The sequence below is a fragment of the Carettochelys insculpta genome, chromosome 18 (assembly GCF_033958435.1).
Source record: "Carettochelys insculpta isolate YL-2023 chromosome 18, ASM3395843v1, whole genome shotgun sequence".
NCBI classification, from domain to species: domain Eukaryota; kingdom Metazoa; phylum Chordata; order Testudines; family Carettochelyidae; genus Carettochelys; species Carettochelys insculpta.
Genome location: NC_134154.1, coordinates 8582178 through 8593549, shown reverse-complemented (window position 1 = coordinate 8593549; position 11372 = coordinate 8582178). Strand labels below are relative to the sequence as shown.

At 47.3% G+C, this 11372-nt stretch overlaps 1 long non-coding RNA gene across 1 annotated transcript; it reads right to left on the bottom strand.

Moving 5' to 3' along the window:
* Nucleotides 1–4019: 4019 nt before the first annotated feature.
* LOC142022475 (uncharacterized) lies at nt 4020–6893 on the bottom strand. The gene is made up of 4 exons (XR_012647976.1): nt 6880–6893; nt 6390–6511; nt 4851–4969; nt 4020–4221 (listed from the first exon to the last, which is right to left on the bottom strand). It is a non-coding gene; the product is annotated as an uncharacterized LOC142022475 (long non-coding RNA).
* Nucleotides 6894–11372: the final 4479 nt, after the last annotated feature.

Genomic DNA, 11372 nt, shown 5'->3' with positions numbered 1-11372 from the left:
CCCCCCACCTGTACGGAAAGAATTTCGCTCTGTGCAGCAATATGGAAGTGACTGATGTGTGACCCATCACCTCCACGTTGGCGCATGAAACAAAATTCACGTGGTGGTGGGGTGGGGGATCAGGGCTAGGGCAGAGGATTGGAGTTGGGGTGGGGGATGATGGCTTTGTGGTTGGGCCCATGATGGGGGGCTCAAGGGTTGGGGTTGGGGGGGTGAGGACTCTGGGTGAAGATTCTGGGTTGGGGATTGAGCTGAGGGGTGCGGGGTGCAGGCTACACAGTGTTATGATGGGGAGAGAGGATGCCCCTTCAGCTCTCTCCCACCCACAGGAGCACCTGGGCTGGAGGGAACAGATATCTCTCCCCCAGACATGGCAGCTCCCTGGTGGGGTTGAGCTGGGACAGGAGGGGGCACCTCTCAACTGGCTGCAGGAAGTCCATGCCGGGGCTGGATGAGAGGTGCCTTTCCCCCCAGTGGTAGCAAGTCCCAGGCAGGTCTTTGCTGAGGTCAGCAGGGAGAGGCATCTCTCTCCCCTGCAGCTGAGTCCTTTTGCAGGGCTTAATAGACTTTTTCTCCCCAAACCCTCTTTACAGACCCACAAAGGGAGCATGGAACAGTCTCTCTCTTCCTCCTTTTGTCCCTCAGTTAGGCCTCATTTTCAACACACCAGTTTTGGTTCAGTAATTTCCAGCCCCACGTTTTCTTCTGCACTGGGCACCATCTCAACTCTGCCCCTGAATTGGCTCAGGAGGCCTTTTTGTTTGGAATAATCCGTCTGCCTCCCTTGCTTACTATTCCCATCTGGGTTGGCTATTTTAACTTATGTCATTCACATATTTTTGCAGTTGAGCACAAGATTAGGGTTACTTTGTAAGCCTAGTTATCACAGCGGAACCTAATCCATGAATTAGCTTCAGGGATGTTCTACACAAGGAAATGACAATAGTGACAGGCACTCCTATGTCTACATGGTAGATGCTATTTCGGAATATAGTGGTATCCTGAAATAGCTGCCTGTGTCTAAGCAATGCGCCCATTGTCTTGAAACTGTTTGAGATGATGGGTGTGCTATTCTGGCATCCCTGTAAACCTCATCAAATGAGAAGTACAGGGGTGCCTTGAAATAGGGCTTTAGTTTGGCATGTTTAGCCAGTGCCATGTGCTGAAAAGCCAATTTCAAAATCTACTTGAAATAAGCTGCACAATTCGTGTAGCTGATTTTGAGCTTAGGGTGCTCTGTAGACACAGCCTGAGTGACTTGAACCCAGCAGGTATTATATAATATGATGGAGAGGTGCATCTCTGAGAGCTGGAGGGGACCTTGAGAGGTCATCTAGTCCAGTCCTCTGCCCTCTTGGTGGGATCAAGTGCTATCCCTGACATCTCTTTGCCCTAGTACCTAAACAGCCTCCTTAAGGTTTGAGCTCACAACCCTGGGTTTAGCAGGCCAATGCTCAAACCATTGAGATATCCCTCCCCCCACTGCTGGACAGCACAAAATGTTGTGGGACACATGCATTCGGTTTTCAGCCGTATAGCATGGCCCATCCCTGGCCAAATGTATTCAGGGAGGTCGCAGCGTCTCCTCCACCTAGCGAGGGTTGTTCTGTATGACTTCTGACTGCAGCATCCCTTTAAAGAGCTTGGGAATGAACTCCCAGCCGGGGCCTGCAGAAGGTTAGATAACAGAATACAAACCATGACGGTTGCCCTTTTTTTATCTTTCCTTTTTTATTATCTTCTTATGGCTTTAGAATTATCTTCCCAGACACTACGTTAATTTAGTCAGGGCAGGTAAGGTCGCACTCAGATACAGTTGTTCATAGTTATGTATATTTGCCAAAGGAGATAAATGGAAAACAGGCAGGGAAGGAGAAGAGCAGGTTGGACGAAATCAGAGGGGTGGGGACAAGAGGCCACTGGCCCATCAGAGAGGCACAGGCAGGAATATTAAGGCCAAGTGCAACCCAGGGTTAGTGGGTGCAGCTCTTTGCAGGTCCTTGGTGGGGTTAGCTCTGGACAAGAGCAAGGAAGTGTGTTTGGGGTATTGTGTGTAAGCTGGGCTGTGGGGGGGCGGCTGGGCAGTGGGCCTGCATGTGCAACTTGTGTGTAGCTTGTGCAGGAGTGTGCATGGGGTGTTTGTGTAGAGCTGGTGCATTTGTGCGATTGTGTGTTTGTGTGGGGAGGGGAAGTGGGGTGAACACATGCATGATCTCAGTCTGGTTATTCTGCTGGTTGGCAGGGCCCAGGGAGAGCAGAGGAGACAACTCCATAAGGGCCAGCATTTCAAAGTGGCCTAGAGCTCCCAGCCATCGCCACTGACACAGTAGCAGAGGTGGCAGCCGGGAGTTCCGGACCCCTGTGAAACACTCTGGGAATGTCACAGCACCTCTCCATGCGGCTTGTGAGGGTCAGCACTAAGGTCTTACTGCCCTTGGCCCCACCCCTTCCACCCAAGGTTCCGCCCCTTCCATGAGAGGCTCCGCCCTTTCCAAGGAGCATGGATCCAGGGCCACCCCCCACTTGCCCCAGGGCTCATAGTGGCTGTTGGCCCAGCTGTTTGTATACAGTGTGTATGCGGTGAGAAGAGGTGTGTGTGATATGGCCGGATGTGGGTTTGCACAAGGTAGAGGTGTGCAATGGGGTGTTGGTGGTGTTGGTGTGGGGGAGGTTGTGTATATGGCAAGGGAAGGGGGGGTTATATGTGGGAGGGGGATTACATAGGGCTGTGGTATGGCAGGCTGTATCTTGATGTGGTGTATGTGTGTGGTCCAGGGCTGCCCAATGTCTTGCACAGCACTGTAGAGATAAGAAGCCACTTGGGCCTTTGGAGCCCTTTGCCCCAAACCACTGGCCAGCCAAGAGCTACCAGGGAGTCCTGAAAGCCGGCAAGGCCCCAGGCCTGCCAAAGCACAAGGACAGCCACAGCCTCCCTAGCTATTGAGTGTGGCTGACAGTGGTGTGATGGAAGACAATGGGGAAAACAGAATTTAGCAGAGTGGGTCCCTGCAAAGAAGCAGCACAACTCTTGCCTGGTCCCAGAGCATTGCATGTTCCATCGGCCCCCTCACGTGTCCACCCACTGCTCTGCGGGACCAACAGGACACCCAGGCTCGAGGAGGAGGCTGTGCTGCAGAATTGCAATCCTGCTACTGGGGGCATTTGCAGTGGCACACACAAAAAACTTCCCAGCGAGTTTGCTGTCAGAGAGAGGCCCTGCTGCTCCTGCCATTTTCAGAGAAGATGGCTGGCTTGAGAACAACAAGGACATTTTCACGATCTGTTCCCATCTTCATCTCTTCCTGCCTCACCCCTGTGCCACATTTTTGGTGAAATTCTGACCAGCCCTAGGCAGGGCATGTGGGGTTTCAAGGCTCAGGGATGGTAGCTGTTTTCAGAAGTCTGAGCAGAAGCAGGACTCATCTGGGGCCTGATCCCACAGCTCTTGACCAAGTAGTTTCTCACTTTGCAAGCAGACCTGGAGGCTGCTGAAGACGAACATGCCTGGCCAAATTGGACCTTCCATTAATAAGGTGTCGTCTGACCAAGCCCACTTTCTTGATGCTTCCAGACACTAGCGGCTGAAAGCTTCAGTTGTTGCCCAGTTAGAATTCATGAAACCCAAATACTCGAGACCATAAGAACATGTGCGCTGCTGCTGAATTCAATGGTAACTATGACTGAAAGAGGGCAAGTGTGTGGATGGTGTGTTTGTGCTGGAAGATTTTTGTATGAGGGGTGTGTGTTGCACCAAGGGGCTGTGTGTTTTGGGAGTTCTTGTGTGTGCTGGTTGTATGGTTGTGTGGATGCTTGTGTTGATTTGTGTTAGGAAAATTGTGCGAGTGGCAGTTGGGCCCTGTAATCCCTTATCTGTGCAGTCTCTCTCAAACAAGCAATGACATTTTTGCATGCAAACTAGCTGTAGAGTAATCAGTGATTAGCTGAGTTCTGTCGTATCTCACAGTGGGCTAGGACCCTTGGCATGGCATAGTTATGTGCCTTGGTGTGGCTGTATAATGTGTCAGTGTGACTGCGGAACCCAGTGATGATCGAACCTGGTGCTGTTCTGAGGACAAAGAGCTCTCGGACATGCTTGTAGCTGTTTCCATCATTTCAGACTGACTGTCCAGGCATAATAGATTCCAGAGTGCCACACAGATTCCTCGGCTGTCATGGAATCTTAGTCTGTAGCTCCTGGGCCATATTTTGCCGTCCTTACTCCTGTTGAATAGGAACAGGCTCTGAGACTTGTTCACTGAAAGCACTGGATTTAATTTTGGAGGGTGGGACACAGGGTTCAGCTTCAGCCCTGGGCCTCAGCAAGTTTAAATCAACCCTGTGACCCCCTCAAACCCACTTTGGGGACCCAACCCACAGTTTGAGAACCACTGATCTTGGTAGTACTTAGTCTTGCCTCAGTGTAGGGGACAGGACAAGATGACTTACTGACATATCTTCCAGCCCCACGGTGCTACAATTTCTAGGACAATAAATCCTGATTCTGGTGAGGGAGGTCTCCCAAGCTGCAGGTGCTGCAGAAAACTGCTCTCAGCTGGCCTGCACTGCAAACTCTGCCATAAGAGGCATGCCAGGAGAAGAACGTCTTGGTGCAGAAGTAGCACGCTGTGCAGGAGGGATTCTGAGCAGCACTGAGGCACTGAAAGTTGTACATGGAGGTCACCTTAACCTAGATGGGCACCTAGGGCTAAACTGCACTTCTGGCCTTTCCATCCCCTGAAACAGGTCAGGATCAGGAAAGCACAAGGGGAGCTTAAAGCTACCTTAGCCACCCTGTCTCCAGGACTGCGTGGTTTGGGCTGCCTTCTTGGAGCCACAGCACAGAATCTTACCCTTGCGATCAGGAACACCAGTCTGCGTATAGGTGGCAGAACCTGGCTCTGGATGCATCGAGGTTTGTTGGATCAAAGTGGCAGCAGGTCCTCCGAGTCCTGCAGCTTAGTCAAGAAATCTAGCCAGAACAGGATAGAGTTTTAAAATCTTTGTCATTGCTATGCCCTCTAGAGAAAAACATACCTTCTATTCAGGTATTTCTTTCCTTCCACCCAGCAGGTCTGGTTGTATTGTAAGCATATAAGCTTTTTAACACTGGAGAGAAGGAAAAAGATAGATTTATCACAGATTTGGGACCAAATTAAGAGATGTGTAAAAAAGTTGTTTGTAATGATTGGATTTTAGTTGTTATCCAAACCATGGGTGCACATGTGGCTGACTGAAAGATCGCCCCTGTGAATGTGATGAACTATGTGACTCCTTAATAAAATAATTTGTATTTGGCATTTACATGTGGAATACCTAATGACCATGTGAAAGACAAGTTGCTAAGAGGAGCAGCTTTAACCTTACCCTGAGCCAGACATCTGCAGAGCTAGTGAAATTAGCAAAATGCAGATTCAGGCTCTCAGTGACCTGGTAGAGGATTTCAGAAACTGAAAACTTGGACTGACAGATACCAAAATGACCACTGAAGTAAGGGCCAGATTGTGCAACCATTACTCACTTGAGTATGCCATTCCCATGATGTGGCCCACTAACCTCAGAGGTGCAGTGCTTAGTCTGCAGGAGAAAAGGCTCTCTCCACAAGCAACATTTTCCATACCCCAGCTGTGCGGAAGAACACAGCTATCTATCATTTGGACGGGGTAGAATTGTAGATTCATGGCTGGCATGCCCTGGCAGCAGAGTGTGACATAACAGCTCTTTCCTCCCCACCAAAGGTCACCCCGGTTTCCTGGTGGTTTGCTTCTTCCTGAGACTCAGCCTTCCAGCCAGGTCACATTTTAGTTCTACCCATTCCAGGAACAAAATCCTACAACAAAGAGCCCAGTGAATTTATAATAGACCTTCAGCTTTAACACCGGGTCCCTTGCTTCACAGACCCTTGTCTCACACTTATCCCTTTCTCAAGGGGTAGGGATGGGAAGCCAGATCCACACTCTACACTGGGATTCAGGCCAGAGATTCTGTAACCAACAGCCACAGTCTGTCCTGTTGGAATCTGACTTTTCCCCTCATAGGCTTTGTTCATGCCTTGGCCCCACAGCTCTCCCACTGTTCAGAGCCAGGACTTGCAAGGAACCCCTGGCATCCCAAGTTTAAATCAACTTTTGGCCTTTTCAAGCCTGACCTTTCTGGTTTACCTTTCCCTTGCCCTGTTCCTCAAACACCTGCTGGTGTTCTTGCTCTGGAAGTCTGAAGCCAGCCCTATCATCAGGTCTTACCTGCCCCACCCCAGTTGCTGTTCCATGTCTCTCCTGACCCTGAGCTTCTTCTGCAGCCCTGCCAGATTCTCTACTGCCAAAAGAAGGACAAGCAGCTCTCCTACACTGGGACCTCCTTCTATTTATACTAATCCCCCAGCCGGGACTTACCTTTCAATGGGCCTGGTCCAGCCTGCAGGTGCAACCAGCTACTGTGGTGGAGCTCACCAGCTCCAGGTAACGCTTTCAGAACCACGATGGGGTATGCACCCGGTTGTAGTCAGCTATCAAAACTATGTAAAGAGAGAGATCACATTTTAAATGTATGTTGTGAAAACAGAGCTAAAAATGATTATGTGCTTGGAAAAGTATAAAAGCAGCACATTTCTTTGTAAGTTCAGTGGTTGCACATAAAACTGCTTCAGATAGATAAATATAGCCAGCTGTTAATGGCAGACATGTACCTGTTGAACTGCATGCTGGAATATAACAGGGGATGTTATTTAAAGGAAGTATATAATGCAATAGCTAAAGAGGCCCTACAAAACAAAGTTTGAATTCATATTCGGGGAATAAAAGACAAATACAAGGGCAAGCAACCATTACAACTTATTTTGAAATAAGTATAACATAATTTGCCATGTAGTAAATGCAGATTTACCATAGGTATTAGGACGAAAAGCATGCGTAGCCAAGAAGTTATTTTAAAAAATAGTCTGCAATCAGTCCCAAAGTACTGCACACAGCAAACACAGACAACATACTAAGGAGACTTCTCAGTTGTCTTCCAAGGCCTGGTATATGCAGAAGAAAAACAACATATTAAATTAAACAAATCAGAAACTGCTGCAATCCATCCAATAAGAAAACCCACCATTTGCCTTAACAGACAAGGTAAAAAACTAAACCTGATCCTGTGGAAAAACCAAGTGTAAGTGAAAAGCAGAACAGCTACCAACCTGGGCTTATTTTATGGTTGCTTGTGAAAAGCCAACAGAGATATGCAGCGATTTGAATCAAGCCATCAAAAAGTGAACATTAACCAGGGGCAATGTGGAATAAGTTGCACCTAAATTCAAACAATATACTCAGCATTAGGTGCATTTACCCAAGTAAAGCTCCATGCTAGTGGCTTTTCCTATGTTATTTGGGTCTTACAAGTTAAGCAAATACCATTTGGTATCAGTTATACTCCCAAGCTGTGTCTACACTTGCATTCCTCTTTCGAAAGAGGCATGCAAATGGAGGAAATCAAACAATGCAAATGAGGCACTGATTTACATATCTGGTGCTTCATTTACATATTCTTTCAAAAGAGCTCCTTTCGAAAGAAGAAAAGCAGTGTTGAGGGGGATCTTTCAAAAGTAAACCCCATCTTCGAAAGAACCCGTCTTCCTATTTTGTTTCAAGAAGAAGGGTTCTTTCGCAGCTGGCGTTTACTTTTGAAAGAGCCCCATCTACACTGCTTTCTTTCTTTCGAAAGGAGAATATGCAAATGAGGCACCAGATCTGTGAATCAGTGTCTCGTTTGCATTTTTGATTTCCTTCATTTGCATGCCCCTTTCAAAAGAGGAATGCAGGTGTAGACACTGCTCCAAGGATTTCAAAGAATAATTGCACAACTTTGGAGTCATAACAACATACTAAAATTACAACAGATGATGATGATTAGAATATTTGGGCTGTGTACTTAACAGAACACCAGGACAGATTTAGTACTTTCTGTTGGAGACAAAAGAAAGACATCTTAAGCCAGAACTATCAAAGCAAACGTTGGTCTTGCAGAAGTTTTCTATAGTGGACACAAGTTGAGAAAAGCTGATTCAGAGAAAATAAAAGCAACCATTGAAATACTCGCACAATGCAAAGTGGAAACAGATTACTGTCGATGATAAAGGATTCACCAAAATATATTCCAAACCATTCTGTGGTCAATATACTCTGTAGGGAGTTGGTGGAGAATGACACTTTTAGGCACTGGAAGGCATCTGAGCTGCTGAAAACACTTATTGCCAATCCATCTGCTTTAAAATATGATGATTTAACCAAGGAAGGAGACATCTTCTTAGGGATTAGTCACATGCCAAAGGCCCAAACAATGGGCAGATTTATTCCTTCAGCTGAGGTAATATTGATCGCATGGGTCCCAATTCAGCAAAGCATTTTAAGCACAAGTCCCACTGAATTCAGTGTGTAAGGTGAAATCTATTGATGAAAAGGAATGGGATTACTCTCGTGCTTATAGGTAAGCACACGCTGAAGTGCTTTGCCTCAAGGGAACAATGAGCAAAGAAGACAATCCTTTGCTACAAGGGAAGAAAATTACTATTCCCATGAAACTAAGAACATAAAAAGCTGACTAAAGTGTTGAACCTACAAGCATTGGTACTTTGGCTCCCATGCAACAAAGCACACCGGCATGGACCTAACTGCACAATCCCATTAACTTCCATATTTAGCACTGAAATCAATAATAGCAGCAAGGAGGGTTGGTTCATTGAAAGAACCTAAGGCTTCTTCCTTTGGGGGGAAGGGGAAAGCATGCCATCTCTGCCGCTTGCCCCACAGAGCGCATGCACGACTTACAAAATAGCTCACCTCCACATGCAGAAATGCACCCGCGCATGGGAGCCATCTTGCTGCCAATGCTGAGCGCGCGTCACACTATCGCCAGCCTCACGCCTCCCCAGTGCCCTCCACACGGTTCCAAGGTGGAGGTGGCCAGGAGCTGCAGGCATCCCTGTTGCGCCACAGCCCCTAGTTCCAGCAGCTCGTCACCAGTGACTGGACACAAAGGGAAACAACGTGTTTAACTTTCTGAGAGTCGCAACCCATTAGCAGTAGCTTCTCCTACAGCGTGCTCCCCACCCCCTCCATGAAGTTAGCGGCCACAGGGCGAACACAGCATGTCTCAGCAATGGAATAGGTGAGACAATCCAACCCCTTCCATGCCTTGGAATAGAACGTTTTGCTAATGCAGAGAAGGGCTGAGGGAGGGGGAGGAGACAGTCACAGAAACACGTGTTTCCTTCAGCTCTTCCTTTGGGATGCATGTCCCATTGTGGGGCCCTGAAAAACCGGTTATCTTCCCAAATGCTGCAATTGTCAGATCAGTAACATGAACAGCCCCCTCCCCACCCCAGCCCCCGTCCAACAATGCAGCATACTAGCAATAGAGGTCTTTACCAGCCTTTTTCTTATCCACCTCCCTCCCCCCAGCCTTATCTTCTGTTGTCTTCTTGTGGAAGAAGAGATAAAAGTAATTCTTATGGATGCTTCTCCAGCGAAGGCTTGTCTCCCCATCCCCCACACCCGCAGCATCTCCCTGGTCCATCCAGATAAAGGGTGAGGACCAAGCACATGTCATTTTCTTTGTGCAAAATCAATATTCAGCAAAGTTTATCTGTCCAACATAGCAGGAAGCACTAATTTCATCCGCGTCAAATACTTTGATAAATGCTCATAATGCTCAGGGTGCGAGAACAAGATAAAAGAATTACTGAAATAAAAATCACCCTCCCACACGGGCACACACAACTCCCCCAGCCCCCAAAACATTCTCCTGAGGTTACACGAGCCCAGCTTGGAGGAGGTAAATTGACTGACAGCTGCCAAACCTTCCCCTAGCTATTGAACAGGCAAAGTTTTCTGCAGGTGGATGGCGGAAGATGGAAAGTGTGAATATTTGGTTTTATGCAAGTCGGTGAGCTGATGTATCTCGACATTCATGGCTGCATTTGTATAGGTGAGAATGGTTTGACAGGTGTCTTCCATGTGTATTCTTGGTTCTCCACTGCCTTGCACCTGGGTAATCTTTTAGACCTCTGCAAAATGAACACAAAATGCATGTGAAATCCTACCATTCTGATATTTTACCACTTTGCACTAATTTAAATGACAATCCAGGCCCAGGGTGTGGGCACCAGGCAGAATTAAGCCCTGGGTGTGTTTGTATTCATGTTCATTTTTATACACTCCTATCTGTTTGGGTGTGCTTGAATGCATGTAGGTGTGTGTCTGGTTTCTGATGGGCCTGTGTGGACCTATACGCACATGCTGCATGTTCATGTATGTCTCTCATATTATCAAATTCTCCATGTCAGAAATCATGCCATGCACTATGTTTTGTAAATTTAAGCACAGAAGCTCTCAGATACTAAGGTGATAGATGCCAATACAAATCCCATAGATAGATCAATAGATAGATAGATAGAGGGATGGATAGATCAATCCAAATTCTTGGGTTTTAATAATCTGTTGGGCATGGAAGCAGTGCCGCCAAATGGAGTTTTGTTGCTGGGTGGCCATGGGCAAGTCACTTTATCCCCCCAGGCCTCAGTTTTTCTTCCTGTAAAGTGCTTATAGGCTAGTCATGAAAAGCAAAGCATCAGATAAGGATAAAGAACAACAAGAAGTCTTGTGGCACCTTATAGACCAACAGATATTTTGGAGCATCAGCTTTCGTGGGCAAAGACCCCACTTCATCAGATGCAATGCCTTATCTTATCTTCATCTTATGCTCCAAAATATCTGTCAGTCCATAAGGTGCCACAAGACGTCTTGTTGTTCTCCAAGCTACAGACTAACACGGCTCCCTCTCTGATACAGATAAGGATTAGGTATTGTTATAAAAAGCCAGCAGGCAGAACGCTAATCAAGTCTGTATTTAGAACTTGCCGTACATACAGAAACACCACTTGGACAGCTCTGTAACTCATTCTGCTAGATCAAAGCACTGACTTTGCACTAAGTATTGTGGACAGATCACGCACGAGGCTTTAACAGCAACACTTCGCACCTGCATTCATCTTGCGGTGCGTGGGAAGAAACAACCCTATAAGTCTACAGTAATTAACTAACAAAAAGGGCTGATTTCCAGAGGAGCTGAACTCCCATAACTTCTCTCACACTCAACCAGGTGCTCAGCATCTCTAGAAGATAGCATCTCTGGTCCCGGTCTGGCCTGGTTTTGAGTACAAGGTGCCATCAGGTGGAAACAAAAAACAGAGGCCTCTTCAAATCAGTGGCCACTCTGAAAATGTTGCCCAAACTATCAAGGCCCCACCCCCACCGACTGGCCTGCAACATTGTCCTCTCACCCTCCTTAGACTGGAGTTTTGTACCCAGTTTGCTTCGCTCAGGGATGCTGGTATA